We start from the raw sequence: 16334 nt of genomic DNA, 5'->3' as shown, positions 1-16334 counted from the left end.
CAGGTGGCATCATCCTGAGCTCAGCCCAGACGCCAGTCAGAGGCAGGAAGAGGCAGGAGAAATGGTGACGACGACGGTGGTGGTGATTTATTAAATTTGTACACCTCTCTCTACTTGCAGATCTCAGGGTGGTTCACGACATACAATTACAAAATAAAAAACACAACACGAGATTGCAGGTCACACTTCTGAGAAGATAGAAGGAGGCCCATCTTTTACAACTGTACAATTCCAGGATCATGAGGGGCATTTTCAGTTATTGGGCCAGTTTGTCCCTTTGCAATGAATGCAAGGCGGCGGCTGCTTCTTGCCTTCTCCTCCTCCGACCTGGGTTCAAGACCCCCTCCCAACAGCCCAGGCTGGTGCCCATTATACCTCTGGGCACCCCTTGCCTGTTTCAGATACTACACAGGAGCAGCCAGTCAAGAGGGGCCCTGGCTATAGGGCAGCAGGAGGGCAGCCTCCATGCAGCCTTGATGTTGTTTGGGCCCCTTTGGAGTCCTTGACATAAGGACCAAGCCTTCTATGTGCACACATCAAAAAATAACCCATATATATGGTTATATATAGTGGAGAGCAAACTGGCTGGGGTTGCCCCCTCCTCCTTCTCCAGGGGGTCATGACTTTGGCTAGCCAGGTGGGGCCTGGCATTTCCCCTTGGCCCCACTTGGGCAGTGCAGTGTAGTGGCTGGAGTATTTGGACTAGGGCCTGGGAGAGACCAGGGTTCAAATCCCCCCTCTCGCCCATGAAGCTCATTGGGGGTGGCCTTAGGTGCCAGTCGCTGCTTCTCTGCTTCACCCACCTCGCAGCCTTGTTGTGGGGGATAAAATGGAGTGGGGGGGGGACCATGTATTGAGCTCCTTGGAGGAAAAGATGGGAGACAGGGGCCATAAATGAATAACTTAGAAAAGTGGAGCCCCCTGCCTTTGGGATGACAACAATCTAAAATTATCCTAGTTATCCAATCAAAAACATTATTTGCCTGAGGTCACAACATTATGATGCAAGATTGGGAAAGGTTATGGAAATTGACCTAAAAATTACAGATTGTTCTTTGATGAGGGAGAATTACATGAAGATTATGTATAGATGGTATATGACACCAGTGCAGCTAGGGGAAATGTACAAAACTACCTCAAATATATGTTGGAAGTGCAAGGAAAAGGAGGGGACTTTTTATCATATGTGGTGGGGTTGTAATGCAATTAAATAAATTTGGGAAATGATATACAACGAATTGAAGAAAATGTTCCATCTAACATTTGTCAAAAAACCTGAAGCATTTTTGTTAGGGATTGTAGGGAAAGACCTGCCAGGGCACGGTTTATGGAGGCTCCCGGGCTCCGCATTGTCCTTGCTGTGCCAACCTCCCAGTCCAGGCAGGCCCCATGGGAAGCCCAGGAAGTGGGAAGGCCAGCCAGGGTCTGTCCTCTCCCCTTCCCAGCACCAGGAAGGATGAGCGCCAGAAGATCAATAAATATATCTGTATTAGGATAATAAGCTTAGACACATCTGTATATTAATGTATGAGATTTCTTTCTCTTCTTCGCTTTCACTCCCTCCATCTTTTCCTCCATGAAATTCTTCTAATAAAATTGATTAATTAGGCTGACTGTGTGTATCTTGAACCTTTTGTGAAACCCCTCCAGGCCTGTTTGAGGACCCTCCCCCTCGGGTGCATTGGGATGGAGGGGGACTCACAGAGGCAGAGCAGAAATTGGTGGTAGTGGGGGGGGGGCTGGACTCCCCACGAATGATCCCTGGGTGCCTTGGTCCCAGCACAGGTGCAGAGCAGCACCCCGAGCCCGAATGAGGCTGCCTTTGCAGAGCCCCTGCAAGACTGAAGTGTGCAATGGGAACCGTGCAATGCCTCTGGCTCCTGTTATTAATTAACTTGGACCATTTATAACCGGCTCTTCATCAGGATAGATCTCAGGATGGGGTACAGAACACAAATGACGTCAAAGGGCCCGAGCTCAGTGACGCAGCGCCTGTCTCTCAGGCAGAAGGTCCCAGCTTCAGTCTCCAGGTCCGGCTGTGTTATCAGAATTCTAAAGTCTCAAATATATAAATTAAATGTTCATAAATGTACGAGGCAAACACATACATAAGTATATAAACCACGTGTCTGAAATAGTACAGAAGAAGAACCCTGAAGCCATTTTGACTCTCCCAGTGACCTCAAATATTTCTCTGCAGTAAGGGAGGGAAATGGGGAAAGCCTTCCTATTGTGTTTTTGCTTACAAATCCTATCTTAAGGGTGTTTTTGTGTGTGAATAGGGTGAGCCCGTGACCTGGATCCAATGCTCCATCTGGTCCAGCCTTCTGGCCCCTGTGAGAACAGGATGCTGGACTCAGTGAGCCATTGGCTTCATCCAGCAGGCTCTTCTGAGGCCCTCCAATTCAAAAAAAAAAAGGTAAAGGACCCCTGGACGGTGAAGTCCAGTCAAAGGCGACTCTGGGGCTGCGGCGCTCATCTTGCTTTTCAGGCCAAAGGAGCCGGCGTTTGTCCACAGAAAGCTTTCCAGGTCATGTGGCCACCAGGACTAAACCACTTCTGGCACAACGGGACACCGTGACAGAAACCAGAGCACACGGAAATGTCGTTTACCTTCCCGCTGCAGTGATACCTATTTATCTACTTGCACTGGCATGCTTTCGAACTGCTAGGTTGGCAGGAGTTGGGACAGAGCAACTGGAGCTCACCCCGTCGCGGGGATTCAAACCGCCGACCTTCTGATTGGCAAGCCCAAGAAGCTCAGTGGTTTAGAGCACAGCGCCACCCGCAGCACCACTGCTAATCCCTTTGCCATCGTTGCAGGCCTGGGGTAAAGATCTTTCCTTTCTTGAAACTCCTGGGTGGTCCTGGTGTGACTCCCGCAGGGCTGAGTGCCAAGGATGCTGCCAAGCATCCAGCCAGCCACTTGCACCACTTGCGCCCCCATCTCCCTGCAGAGCATCTGGGGCTGCGTCTGCTGCAATATTTCCTTCCTTCTTCAATCTGCTTCCTTCTCAGCCCAGATATTTTTGGCCACTTCCCTCTTCCTACAACCGAGGAGGAGCCTGGCATATTGTCCTATATTTATAACAACATGTTTCAAGGCTGGCATTTCTGAAGCAGGGTCTCCTCCCACAACCTCAAGGAATGGAAGCTATTCTGCAGAGTTTGCCCGCCAGCTTCCTTTTGACTCCGGTCCTGGGCTCTGCCTCTCCCTTCCTCAGGGCAGCCCAGGCAGGAGAGCTCTGCCACGGCTCCCAAGGGCTCCTGGCCAGCCTGGCTCTCCTCTGCCTCCAGCTTCTGAATCCCAGTTGCTGGAAAGCTGCTCTTGGGCTCGACTCCTGCTTGCAGGTTTCCCATAAGGGACATCTGGTTGGCCACTGTGGGAACAGGAGGCTGGACTAGATGGGCGACTGGCTGGATCCAGCAAACTCTCCTTATGTTCTTGCAGCTGCTGCACCACCAGAGCTTGCAGGAGGGCGGTCTCGTTGGTTGGAGAGTTGCAACAGGGTCTTTCCTTGCAGCAAGAGCTTCCCCTTCAAGAAATGCAATTCTGTCCATTTGGGTATAAACCACAGAGCCTAGGACTTGCCGATCAGAAGGTCAGTGGTTCGAATCCCCGTGACGGGGTGAGCTCCCGTTGCTCGGTCCCTGCTCCTGTCAACCTAGCAGTTCCAAAGCACGTCAAAGTGCAAGTAGATAAATAGGTACCATTCCGGCAGGAAGGTAAACGGCGTTTCCATGCGCTGCCCTGGTTCGCCAGAAGCGGCTTAGTCATGCTGGCCACATGACCTGGAAGCTGTCTGCGGACAAACGCCAGCTCCCTCGACCAGTAAAGTGAGTTGAGCGCTGCAACCCCACAGTCGTCCACGATTGGACCTAACGGTCAGGGGTACCTTTATCTTTACCTTCCAGTCCCAGTACAGGTAATTAATTAACTTAACAATGTCAAGAGAAGAGTGTTAGCAGTAACACTTCTTTACTAAATGAGCCCAGACTGCACCTTCACAGGCCCAATTTAACAGAGGGAGAAGAATTGGTGGGGACATGTCAGACACCCCTGAGAGCAGTGGTTCTCAAAGAGGGTGGCAGGGGAGAATGGCAAGTGTGGGGGGGGGGAGAGAGAATCAAAAAAACATTTAAACATTTCAGTATAGTATAGTATAGTATAGTATAGTATAGTATAGTATAGTATAGTATAGTATAGTACAGTATAAAAATAATTTCGGGGAATGTTGCCAGAAACGGCATCCATGCCTCTTTTCAGGAGTATTGGCTATTATTCTACAGTTCTCCACGACCCGTTGTTGTGAAGAGGGATTTTGAACTCTAACAAATATGAAGCATCAGAAAAGAGAAAGCTTTCTTTGTATTGATAAGCATATGACAGTTTGTTTGTCTCACACCTCTCACTGAGTTTGTATACGTACTTAAGGTACATAGGAGGCTTGTTCATAATTATATTTTGGGAACGATTTGTGCTCTTATGTAGCTGCATTGTTTTAAGCTATTGGGACACCCATGATCACACTATAAAGTGTTCTGCATTCTAAATCAAGCACTGCTAGAAATTGTTTCTTTTTGTTTTCCAATGTATTTCTTATCAATAAAAGAATTTGGTGTTGATTTTATTCTGAAATGTGGCTCAGAGGAAAAAGGTTTGAGAAGCACTGCCTTAGAATGAGCAACTTGAAATCAGTGCCAGAAGAATAGCTGAGTTGGTCTCGCCACCTGGCCGTTAAGACTCTCCCAAACCCATTATTTGCTCACCCATCTAGCACCACACCTTCCTCGAGTGTTTTTGCCTGGCTTGAATATGTCCCGGAGCTTCTTAGACTGGATGTTAGACTGGAAATATCCCAGGGGTAAAACAGAAGATCACACTATTAAAAGAGCCATGTACACTTTGGAGAAGGCATGCCTTTAAAAAAGAAGAGGAAAAAGTAGCAGGTTTTTCCCCCTCCCAGCAAAGGTAAATTATTTTGGGGGGCAAGTGGGGAGACTCAAGCTGTCATTTTGGGGAAGAATCAAGATGAATGTCCTACCCAAAATGTTGTTCTTGTTTCAGACAATCCCGGTGATTAGTGGAATAGGACAATTTAAGGACTGGCAGAAGGTAGTGTCAAGATTTATCTGGCAGGGGAAGAAACCTAGAATTAAGTATAAACTTCTAACAGATAAGAAAGAAAGAGGCGGATTCTCGCTGCCAGATCTAATGTTATACTATGAAGCGTCTTGTTTGACGTGGCTAAGGGATTGGATGAAACTAGAAAACACAGAATTGAATTTAGAAGGTTATGGAAATAGATATGGTTGGCATGCATACTTATAGTATGACAAAGTTAAAGTACACAGAGGTTTCAAGAACCATGCTATAAGAAAACCACTTTATGAGATTTGGATGAGGTATAAAGATATATTAGAATGTAAAACTCCTTGGTGGGTCTCCCCAGCAGAAGCTATTTCTGTGAAAAGATTAAATGTGAAAGGTAATTGGCCAACATATAAAGAGTTATTAACCGAAAACTGACAAGATGTTAAAAATGAAAACATATAATTAAATAGGGGACAGATTAACAGGTTGGCTTCAATACCACCAGATTGATGACATTTTCAAAAAAGATAAAATTAAGAATGGCTTTGAAATTTCTAAATCAAAGCTTGAAACCAATTTATTAGAAAATAACACCAAAATCTTATTAAAAATGTATGACTTACTTTTAGAATGGCATACAAAAGATGCAGAAATTAAGGAAGTTATGACTAAATGGGCAATAGATATTGGACATAATATTCAATATGATGCATGGACAAGGTTATGGAATGTGGGGACGAAGTTTACTGCATGCATAGCCGTGAAAGAAAATTTAATGAAAATGATGTATAGATGGTATCTGACCCCAACTAAATTAGTAAAAATGTATAGAATGAGAGATAAGAGCTGTTGTCTTCAGCCCCTCTTATTTCTCTGAGTCCCCGTCATAGGATAGGGCAGGGTACAAAGCAAACAAACAATCAGATAACACACTTGGCCATGAGGTTCACTGGGTGAGACCTTAGGTGAGGCAGTCAGTCAGCCTGGCCTCCCTCACAGGGCTGTTGTGCGAATATAAAAAGGAAGAGATCAGGGTAGTGGGCTGGCAGTCCCTGCCTCTCAGCCTGGCCTACATCGCAGGGCTGTTGTGAGGGGGAAGCACCATGCAATGAACAGGAGAGGGAAGAAAGGCTCTTTGTGACTCCACCCCTTTGCCGTTTCCATGCCAACCAGGGATGCCACCTCCACCTCCACTATACCCAGGCTGCCAGTCACTCCCAGGGTGAGCTTCTCCAGATGGGGCTTGGTGCTGCTGGAGCTGCCACGCTGCGCAGGGCCTTCGCCTGGAAACGATGCCTTATGAGGAACGGCTAAGGGAGCTGGGCATGTTTAGCCTGGAGAAGAGGAGCTTAAGGGGTGATATGATAGCCATGTTCAAATATAGAAAAGGATGTCATATAGAGAAGAAGAAGAAGAGAAGAGTTTGGATTTGATATCCCGCCTTTCACTCCCTTTAAGGAGTCTCAAAGCGGCTCACATTCTCCTTTCCCTTCCTCCCCCACAACAAACACACTGTGAGGTGAGTGGGGCTGAGAGACTTCAGAGAAGTGTGACTGGCCCAAGGTCACCCAGCAGCTGCATGTGGAGGAGCGGAGATGCGAACCCGGTTCCCCAGATTACGAGACTACCGCTCTCAATCACTACACCACACTGGCTCTCTATAGAGGAGGGAGAAAGGTTGTTTTCTGCTGCTCCAGAGAAGCGGACACGGAGCAATGGATCCAAACTACAAGAAAGAAGATTCCACCTCAACATTAGGAAGAACTTCCTGACAGTAAGAGCTGTTCGACAGTGGAATTTGCTGCCAAGGAGTGTGGTGGAGTCTCCTTCTTTGGAGGTCTTTAAGCAGAGGCTTGACAACCATATGTCAGGAGTGCTCTGATGGTGTTTCCTGCTTGGCAGGGGGTTGGACTCGATGGCCCTTGTGGTCTCTTCCAACTCTATGATTCTATGATTTGCTCCTCCATCCTCTTCCTCCTCCCTCCCGCATCAGCCCCTGACCACCTGCGCCTGCACACCTGTACGTGCAGCCAAACGGGAGGGACAGGACCAGGTGAATGTCTTTTGCCTCTTCTCGCAACCCGTAGCGAAGAATCTGCACTGCGGTGGCTTTTGGGAAACGCAGTTCTCCCTTTCATACAGTTCCTTTCGGTGGCCGGTCTGCAGGGGGGAATGGAGAGCAGGCACTACCACTCCCAGAAGGCAATGGGAGAGCTGGCTCCTCCTCCTTTTCTCCTCCCCTCTTCTGAGTCCTCCCCATTGGCCGGCTCCTCCAACTATGCAGTCACAAAACGCCTGCTTCTTGGGAGAAAAGCAATGACAAACCTAGACAGCATCTTCAAAAGCAGAGGCATCACCTTGCCGACAAAGGTCCGTATAGTAAAAGCTCTGGTTTTCCCAGTAGTGATGTATGGAAGTGAGAGCTGGACCATAAAAAAGGCTGATCACCGAAGAATTGATGCTTTTGTTTTTTTTTAAATAAATTTTTTATTGAAGTTTTAACAAACACCATAGCATAAAAAGAAAAAAGAAAAAAGAAAAAAAAAAGTACAAAAGATAAAACACGTATAACCTCAATTTTTACTTTCTTTAAGCTTACTTTCACAACTTCCTCATACCTTCCCTTTCTGTATTCTAATTTCAGATTCAATTTTCAGCAAATCCTTTCCCTACATTTACAATAATTTTAGTAACAAATATTTTCTTCCAATTATCCCTTACTGCTTTTAACCCCTTAATAACCAATCCAGCATTTTTCTAACCTTCATTAATTTTACAATATTTTTTTAGATACTCTTTAAACTTCTTCCAATCTTCCTGCGCCGTATCGCTTCCCTGGTCACGGATTCTGCTCGTCATTTCTGCCAGTCCCATATAGTCTATCACCTTCAGTTGCCACTCTTCCACGGTGGGTAGTTCTTGCATCTTCCAGTACTTTGCGATGAGTATTCTTGCTGCTGTTGTAGCATACATAAAGAATGTTCTATCTTTCTTTAGCACCGATTGGCCGACAATGCCCAGGAGAAAGGCCTCTGGTTTCTTAGGGAAAGTGTACCTGAGTACTTTTTTCAGTTCATTATAGATCATTTCCCAGAAGACCTTAATCTTTGGGCACGTCCACCAAAGGTGAAAGAATGTTCCTTCAATTTCTTTACATTTCCAACATTTATTATCGGGCAAGTGATAAATTTTTGCAAGCTTGACTGGGGTCATGTACCACCTGTATATCATTTTCATAATATTCTCTCTTAAAGCATTACACGCCGTAAATTTCATACCTGTGGTCCACAACCTTTCCCAGTCAGCAAACAAAATGTTATGACCAATGTCCTGTGCCCATTTAATCATTGCAGACTTAACCACTTCATCTTGTGTATTCCATTCCAACAACAAGCTATACATTCTTGACAGATTCTTAGTACTGGATTCTAACAGTTCAGTCTCTAATTTTGATTTTTCCACCTGAAAACCAATTTTTCTGTCTGTTTTAAACACTTCCATTATTTGATGATAATGAAGCCAATCTCTCACTTTCCCTTTTAGTTTATCAAAACTTTGGAGTTTCCATCTGTCCCCCTCTTGTTCCAGAATTTCTCCATATCTTGGCCATTTGGCCTCCATATTAAATTTTTTAATGGCCTTTGCCTCCATTGGTGACAACCACCTTGGAGTTTTACTTTCCAGCAAATCTTTATATCTAGTCCAGACATTATATAGTGCTTTCCTGACAATGTGGTTTTTGAACCCTTTATGAGCTTTGACCTTGTCGTACCAAAGATAAGCATGCCATCCATACATATTGTTATACCCTTCCAAGTCCAAAATGTCAATGTTCTCAAGAAGCATCCATTCTTTCAGCCAGCAAAACGCTGCTGATTCATAGTAAAGTTTTAAGTCCGGCAGGGCAAACCCCCCTCTGTCTTTCGCATCAGTTAATATCTTGTATTTTATTCTGGGCTTTTTGCCCTGCCAGACAAATTTAGATATATCTTTCTGCCACTTCTTGAAACAATCCATCTTGTCCAATATTTGCAAAGTTTGAAACAAAAACAACATTCTAGGCAACACATTCATCTTAATAACTGCTATTCGACCCAGCAAGGAAAGCTTCATATTTGACCAAATTTCTAAATCTTTTTTGACTTCCCTCCAACATTTCTCATAATTATCTTTAAATAGGTTCAAATTTTTTGAAGTCATATTAACACCCAGATATTTCACTTTCTTAACCACAGTTAACCCTGTCTCATTCTGAAACCTTTCTTTTTCCACTGATGTTAGGTTTTCCCCCAATACTTTCGTTTTTGATTTATTCAGCTTAAATCCTGCAACCTGACCAAAATCTTGAATTAACTCTAAAACTCTTTTTGTACTAGATTCAGGCTCTTGCAAAGTAAGTACCAGGTCATCTGCAAATGCTTTCAGTTTATAATGTTTCGCTCCGACCTGTACACCCTTAACCAACTGGTCCTTCCTAATCATGTTCAACAGCACCTCCAGGACCGATATAAAAAGCAATGGAGAGATTGGGCACCTCTGACGTGTCCCTTTTTCTATCTTTAGTTCATCTGTAACCACATTGTTTACAATAAGTTTTGCTTTTTGTTCAGAATATATCGCACCTATACCATTTTCAAACCCTTGGCCTACCCCCATCCCCCGAAGGTTCTTCATCATAAAATCCCAAGATATATTGTCAAAGGCTTTCTCGGCATCCACAAATATCAGGACTGCTTTAGTATTAATGTTCACTTCTAGCATTTCCAAGATATCTACAATGTTCCTTACATTGTCTGATAGATGTCTTTTCGGTAGAAAGCCCGCCTGATCTCTATGAATCTCCTCCATCAAGACTGTTTTCAACCTTTTTGCTAAAATGTCAGCAAAAATTTTGTAATCCACATTTAGTAAGGAAATAGGTCGGTAGTTTTTAAGTTGAGTCTTCTCCATCTCTGTCTTCGGTATAAGTGTGATGTATGCCTCTTTCCACGTGTCGGGTGCCTTTTTTCCCTCCAAAATCTCATTGCATACTTCCAGCAAAGGCTGTAATAACCCCTCCTTCAAAGTCTTATAATATCTGGAAGTAAGTCCGTCCGGTCCTGGAGATTTACCCAATGTCATATTTTGAATGGCACCTTCTATTTCTTGTTCTGTTATTCTCTGATTCAAAATTTCTTTCTTTTCCTGTGAAATCTTTCTCAATCCATTTTTTTCCAAAAACAATTCTATTTCTACGTCCCTCTGAGGACCTTGTTTATACAATTGACTGAAGTATCTCTGGAAACAGTCTCTTATTTCTGTTGGTTTATAAATATTCCTTCCTTCCACTTCTAGATGTGTAACCGTATTTAATTTTTGTCTCTTCTTTATTTGCCAAGCCAGCAATTTCCCACATTTATCAGCTGATTCGAAAGTCTTTTGTCTCATTTGCTTAATTTTCCATTCTATTTCTTGATTTGTGAGCTCCATATATTGTGTCTGATATAATTTGATTTCTTTTAGTATATCCTGTGATTTTGGTTTTAATCTTAATTTCTTCTCTCCTTCTCTTATTTTTTCCAAAATTCTTTCTTTCTTCTCATTCTGGCTTTTCTTTTTGATTACATTCTGTTGTATCAAAAATCCTCTCATAACTGCCTTACTTGCGTCCCAGATTATTCTTTTCTCTACATTGGTCCTCATGTTAATTTCAAAATAGTCTTTCAAAGTTTTCATAGCCTTCTTGCAGAATTCCTCATCCCTAAACAAGGTGTCATTCATCCTCCATCTGAAGGTACCAGTTGTTGTTAAGTTCATTTCCATCCTTATCGCATTATGGTCGGAGCAGGTTTTTGGGCAGATTTCCACTTTTTTTATCTTTGGCGCCATTCCTCTAGTTATCCAGATTTGGTCAATTCGAGTCCATGTCATTTTAGCTTCAGAAAAGAAGGTTCCCTCTCTTTCAAGTGGGTGCTTTATCCTCCAAATATCCACTAAATCCATATTGTCAGTCATTTCGAAAAAGATTTTTGGTAGTCTTCCCTCTTTGGTAATTATCTGTCTTTGGGATTTGTCCATATTGGTAGATACAACTCCATTCATGTCTCCCATCAAAATTAAATTTATGTCCATAAAGTCCATCAAAGCTTCATGAAGTTTCTTGTAGAATTCCACTTTCCCCTCATTTGGTGCATAGATTCCCACAATCAGAAATTTTTCTCCTTGAACTTGAATTTCAACTGCTAGATATCTTCCGTGATCATCTTTAAAAATTAATTTTGGTTGCCATTTTTCCTTTACATAGATCACCACTCCTCTTTTCTTTACCTTGTCTGAAGAAATAAATTCTTGGCCCAATCTTTTATTTGTGAGTAATTTTCTATGTGACCTCGTCACATGTGTCTCCTGTAAACATATCAAGTCCAATTGTTCTTTTTTCAAAATATGAAATACGTTTTTTCTTTTTCGGGGGATGTTTAGACCGTTACAATTCCAGCTTAACAATCGCAAAGCCATGATGGGATTATTTCTCTTTTCCTCCTACTGCTCCGAGTTGCTCTTCTTCTTCTGTTGGTGGTGTCCCTCTCCACGGTAGCTTGTCTTTATCCAAGGTTCCTCCTCCTGAAAAGTCTTGTCCTGATTCCGCCCCTTTGTAGAGATCCTCTTCGTGTTGCTCTAGAAACTTATCTTTCTCTTCCACAGTTTTTATTTTCCTTTTCTTCCCTTTGTACTTGAAGGAAAGGCCTTGAGGGTATTCCCACCTGAAGGGCACGCTGTTCTTCTTCAGTAATATCACTAAATCTTTGTACTGACTTCTTGCGTCCAAAATATGTTTAGGGATATCTTTAAAGATTTCCACAAAAGAATCTTCAATTCGCAGAGTTCTTTGGTAGTGCAGGTTCAAAATTTTATCTCTCTCTTCTTTAGATCTTAGTGTTACCAAACAGTCTCTTACCTTGTTCTTTCTCTGTCTTGCACCCAATCTAAATGCACTCTCTATCTTGAATTCTTCTTGTTCCAGTTCCTGTTTCCAGAAATGGGAGAACTCTTTTGTTAAAAAGTCCACTAAATTATCTCCTTCGCTCTCAGGTATTGCCCGGATCCTAAGATTCCTCTCCTTCCTTTGCATTTCAATCATGGACAATGCCAAATCATGTTCTCCCAATTTCCTGAAGACTGGAGAGATTTTTTCGTCAGTAGCCGTTGCAATTTCTTTCGCCTCTTCAGCAATCTTTCGAGTGGTGGATGCTTCCTCAAGTAGTTTCCCAATTGATTCTGTATTAGTGTTAACTTTATTTCCCAAGTCAATTATACTTTTAGTATTTAAGTCAATTTTCCCTGATATCTCAGCAACAGTCTTATTTGTTTCAGCAACTTGTTTACTTGTTTCCGCTCCTTGCTTTTTTAGCTGATCCAAAGAATCATTGATCTTACCCAATGCTTTCGAAAGTGCCTCCTCAGACATGACTTTTGTCTTTTCCTGTGGGTTTGCACTTGCTCCAGATGGACCAGATGCAGAGGCCCTTCTTTTCATAAATGTGTCTATTTTATATTGTTTGCCAGATCTCAAAGTTTTCTCCTGTGGCTCTCCTTTGTTTTGATCATTTGCCATACCACTATCTTGCAGCCAAGGTCATTCCCACAGTCTAAATTCTTTTTCCCAGTAATTCAGCAGACTAAACTTCACTTGTTGCTGAAACCAACCAATTCTCCTCCAGGGGGCGAAAATATCTGTTACTGTCTATAAGATTCTAAAATGGAGGATGTTCTTGTAAATATAAAAGTCCCACAAGCTCCCAAGTCTTGCAAAGGTCCACAATGTTAATTTCACAAGTTTAAAACGCAATCCAGTAAGTCCTTTCAATTCCAAGGAAAGTGTATCTTCATACTTAAAGTGTAACTCTCAATTTGAAACACCTCATTACTTTGTTGCAACAGTCCACAGCCGGCTTCCTTTCTCCGGCAGTCCGTTCCAGAGTCAAGATACAGCGTTATATTGTCAATGGCTTTAAAAAACAGGCAGGATTCAAAGTCAATGTCTTTCTTTCCCCCCACTCCTGCCCACGGGGGGAAGGTCTCAGTCTCTTACACGATGGATCTCTTATTCCCAAAAAAGAGCTTCAAAGTTAAAGCTTACCAGTCCTCTGCTTTGATCTTACTGCAGAACGGGAAGGCAGACTTCCTTTTAATGCTTTCCCGTCTCAGTGTCCGAATTCAATTATTTAATTAAGTATTCCAATTATATTGCTCTTCTCCTACTCACGAGTAGTAGTTTCTTTTGGTTCCCAATTAAAGGAAGAAGTCAGCGCTCTCCGTCCATGGCGACGCGGCTTCACTTCGCAGGCTGGGTACGAGCGACTCTCAGCACCGCGCCGCACACCCGCTGCCGTTCCGGAGCCTTTAAAAAGGCTCTTTCACAGCTTCGGGGGGGCGCAAAGGTGCCCACCGAGTCTCCGGTTCACAGGCTTCGTGCCTGTAATTTTTAAGGGTCCCCGCTGTGCCGTAGCTGCGGGACCCGAACCCGAAGAATTGATGCTTTTGAACTATGGTGCTGGAGGAGACTCTTGAGAGTCCCATGGACTGCAAGAAGATCAAACCTCTCCATTCTGAAGGAAATCAGCCCTGAGTGCTCACTGGAAGGTCAGATCCTGAAGCTGAGGCTCCAAGACTTTGGCCACCTCAGGAGAAGAGAAGACTCCCTGGAAAAGAGCCTGATGTTGGGAAAGATGGAGGGCACAAGGAGAAGGGGACGACGGAGGACGAGATGGTGGGACGGTGTTCTCAAAGCTACCAGCATGAGTTTGACCAAACTGCGGGAGGCAGTGGAAGACAGGAGGGCCTGGCGTGCTCTGGTCCAGGGGGTCATGAAGAGTCGGACACGACTAAACCACAAGGGGGACTGGAGAGCAGGAACTACGACTCCCAGAAGGCAATGGGAGAGCCGGCTCCTCCTCTTCCTCCTCCCCCCGCCCGTTCGGAGCCCTCCCCATTGGCCGGCTCCTCCGACTCCGTATCTGAGCCAAGCCCGGCCCCGTCAGCCAATGGGAGCCGAGAGTGGGGCGCGGGGGCGTGGCTGGGCCGAGAGCCGTTGGGCTTGGCGGTTGCTTCAAGATGGCGGAGGAGGGGCGTCTCTTTCCCTCAGGAGGGGCTGGCGGGGCAGAGGCGACGGGGTTCCTGAGCATGGGCAGAGAGCCGCCTCCCTCCCTTGCCCCAGGAGCCAGCCCCCCCCCCCGCCAGCCTGCCTCTCCCTCTCCCTCTCCCTCTCTCGCCCTCCTCGGCAGGCTTGTGGTGGGGAGGGCTCGACATGGCGGCTCCCCTTAGAATCATAGAGTTGGAAGAGACCACAAGGGCCATCGAGTCCAACCCCCTGCCAAGCAGGAAACACCATCAGAGCACTCCTGACATATGGTTGTCAAGCCTCTGCTTAAAGACCTCCAAAGAAGGAGACTCCACCACACTCCTTGGCAGCAAATTCCACTGTCGAACAGCTCTTACTGTCAGGAAGTTCTTCCTCATGTTTAGGTGGAATCTTCTTTCTTGTAGTTTGGATCCATTGCTCCATGTCCGCTTCTCTGGAGCAGCAGAAAACAACCTTTCTCCCTCCTCTATGTGACATCCTTTTATATATTTGAACATGGCTATCATATCACCCCTCAACCTCCTCTTCTCCAGGCTAAACATGCCCTTAGCCGTTCCTCATAAGGCATCGTTTCCAGGCCTTTGACGAATGGAATAAATTTTTAATTTATTTTGAGACCATCCAGGGAATAAATAATTTATCAGTAGACGATAACTAAAATCATCGATGTATAACGTTTTAGCAATACTGTAGAAGTAATATAAGAATAGGTAATTCCAAGACCGAGTTGGACGGAAGTTCTGTTATTTGTAACTGTATATGTCCTGTTTGGTTTTTTTTCTTCTCTTTTCTCTTTGCTTTTCTTTTCTTTTTTCTTCTTTTGTTCTCTATTTTTCTTTTTTTGTGTATGTATTTATTTGTACTATAATGTAAAATGTGTATCTTTCGTAAATAAAATTTAATATATATATATATATATATATATATATATATATATATATATATGCAGGTTTTGGTGTCCTCGGGTGTCTTCCCGTGTAAAAGTTGGGGTGTCTAGGCGACGTTTCGACGAGGTCGAAACGTCGCCTAGACACCCCAACTTTTACACGGGAAGACACCCGAGGACACCAAAACCTGCATTCCTATACCCGTGAAAATCTACGAAAGCAAATATATATATATATATATATATATATATTTGAACATGGCTATCATATCACCCCTGAACCTCCTCTTCTCCAGGCTAAACATGCCCAGCTCCCTTAGCCGTTCCTCATAAGGCATCGTTTCCAGGCCTTGGACCATTTTGGTTACCTTCCCCTCCTGGACCACCTTCCAAGTCTCCATTCCGGCCACAGCGGAGCGGAGACTTGAACTCGGGGTTTTCCGCTTTCCCCGCCAACTCAGAGCCGCTGCAGCTGATTCCAGGTGTTGTTTGTGGGTCCCTTTGGTGGAAGTCAGGGACGCGGGTGGCGCTGTGGGTAAAAGCCTCAGTGCCTAGGGCTTGCCGATCGAAAGGTCGGCGGTTCGAATCCCCGCGGCAGGGTGCGCTCCCGTTGCTCGGTCCCAGCGCCTGCCAACCTAGCAGTTCGAAAGCACTCCCGGGTGCAAGTAGATAAATAGGGACCGCTTACTAGCGGGAAGGTAAACGGCGTTTCCGTGTGCGGCTCTGGCTCGCCAGATGCAGCTTGTCACGCTGGCCACGTGACCCGGAAGTGTCTCCGGACAGCGCTGGCCCCCGGCCTCTTCAATGAGATGGGCGCACAACCCTAGAGTCTGTCAAGACTGGCCCGTACGGGCAGGGGTACCTTTACCTTTACCTTGGTGGAAGTCAGGGATACTTTGGTGTCTGCCGTTCCAGGGAAGAAGGGGCTGCTGGAGGGAGACGCATCTTGCCTGGCCCTTGAGGCAGTGGAAGACAGGAGGGCCTGGCATGCTCTGGTCCAGGGGGTCACGAAGAGGCGGACACAACTAAACAACAACAGCAGCAGCAGCCGCTTGATATTGCGCACAAGCTTGTGTAAATGTACTCTGGTGCGAAAGGCATTATAATGCGGCTTGGGCACAAAGCCCAGTCCTAGCTGGAAGACCTGCTCTTCCTCCAATGTTGAGGTGCGGGATGAGTTGTTGACTATTAATATCTCTTCCTTTGCCAGGGATGTCTGCCCCTCAAAAATCCCG

This window comes from Podarcis muralis, chromosome 11 (assembly GCF_964188315.1).
Source record: "Podarcis muralis chromosome 11, rPodMur119.hap1.1, whole genome shotgun sequence".
Taxonomy (NCBI): domain Eukaryota; kingdom Metazoa; phylum Chordata; class Lepidosauria; order Squamata; family Lacertidae; genus Podarcis; species Podarcis muralis.
This window is presented reverse-complemented; position numbering follows the sequence as displayed.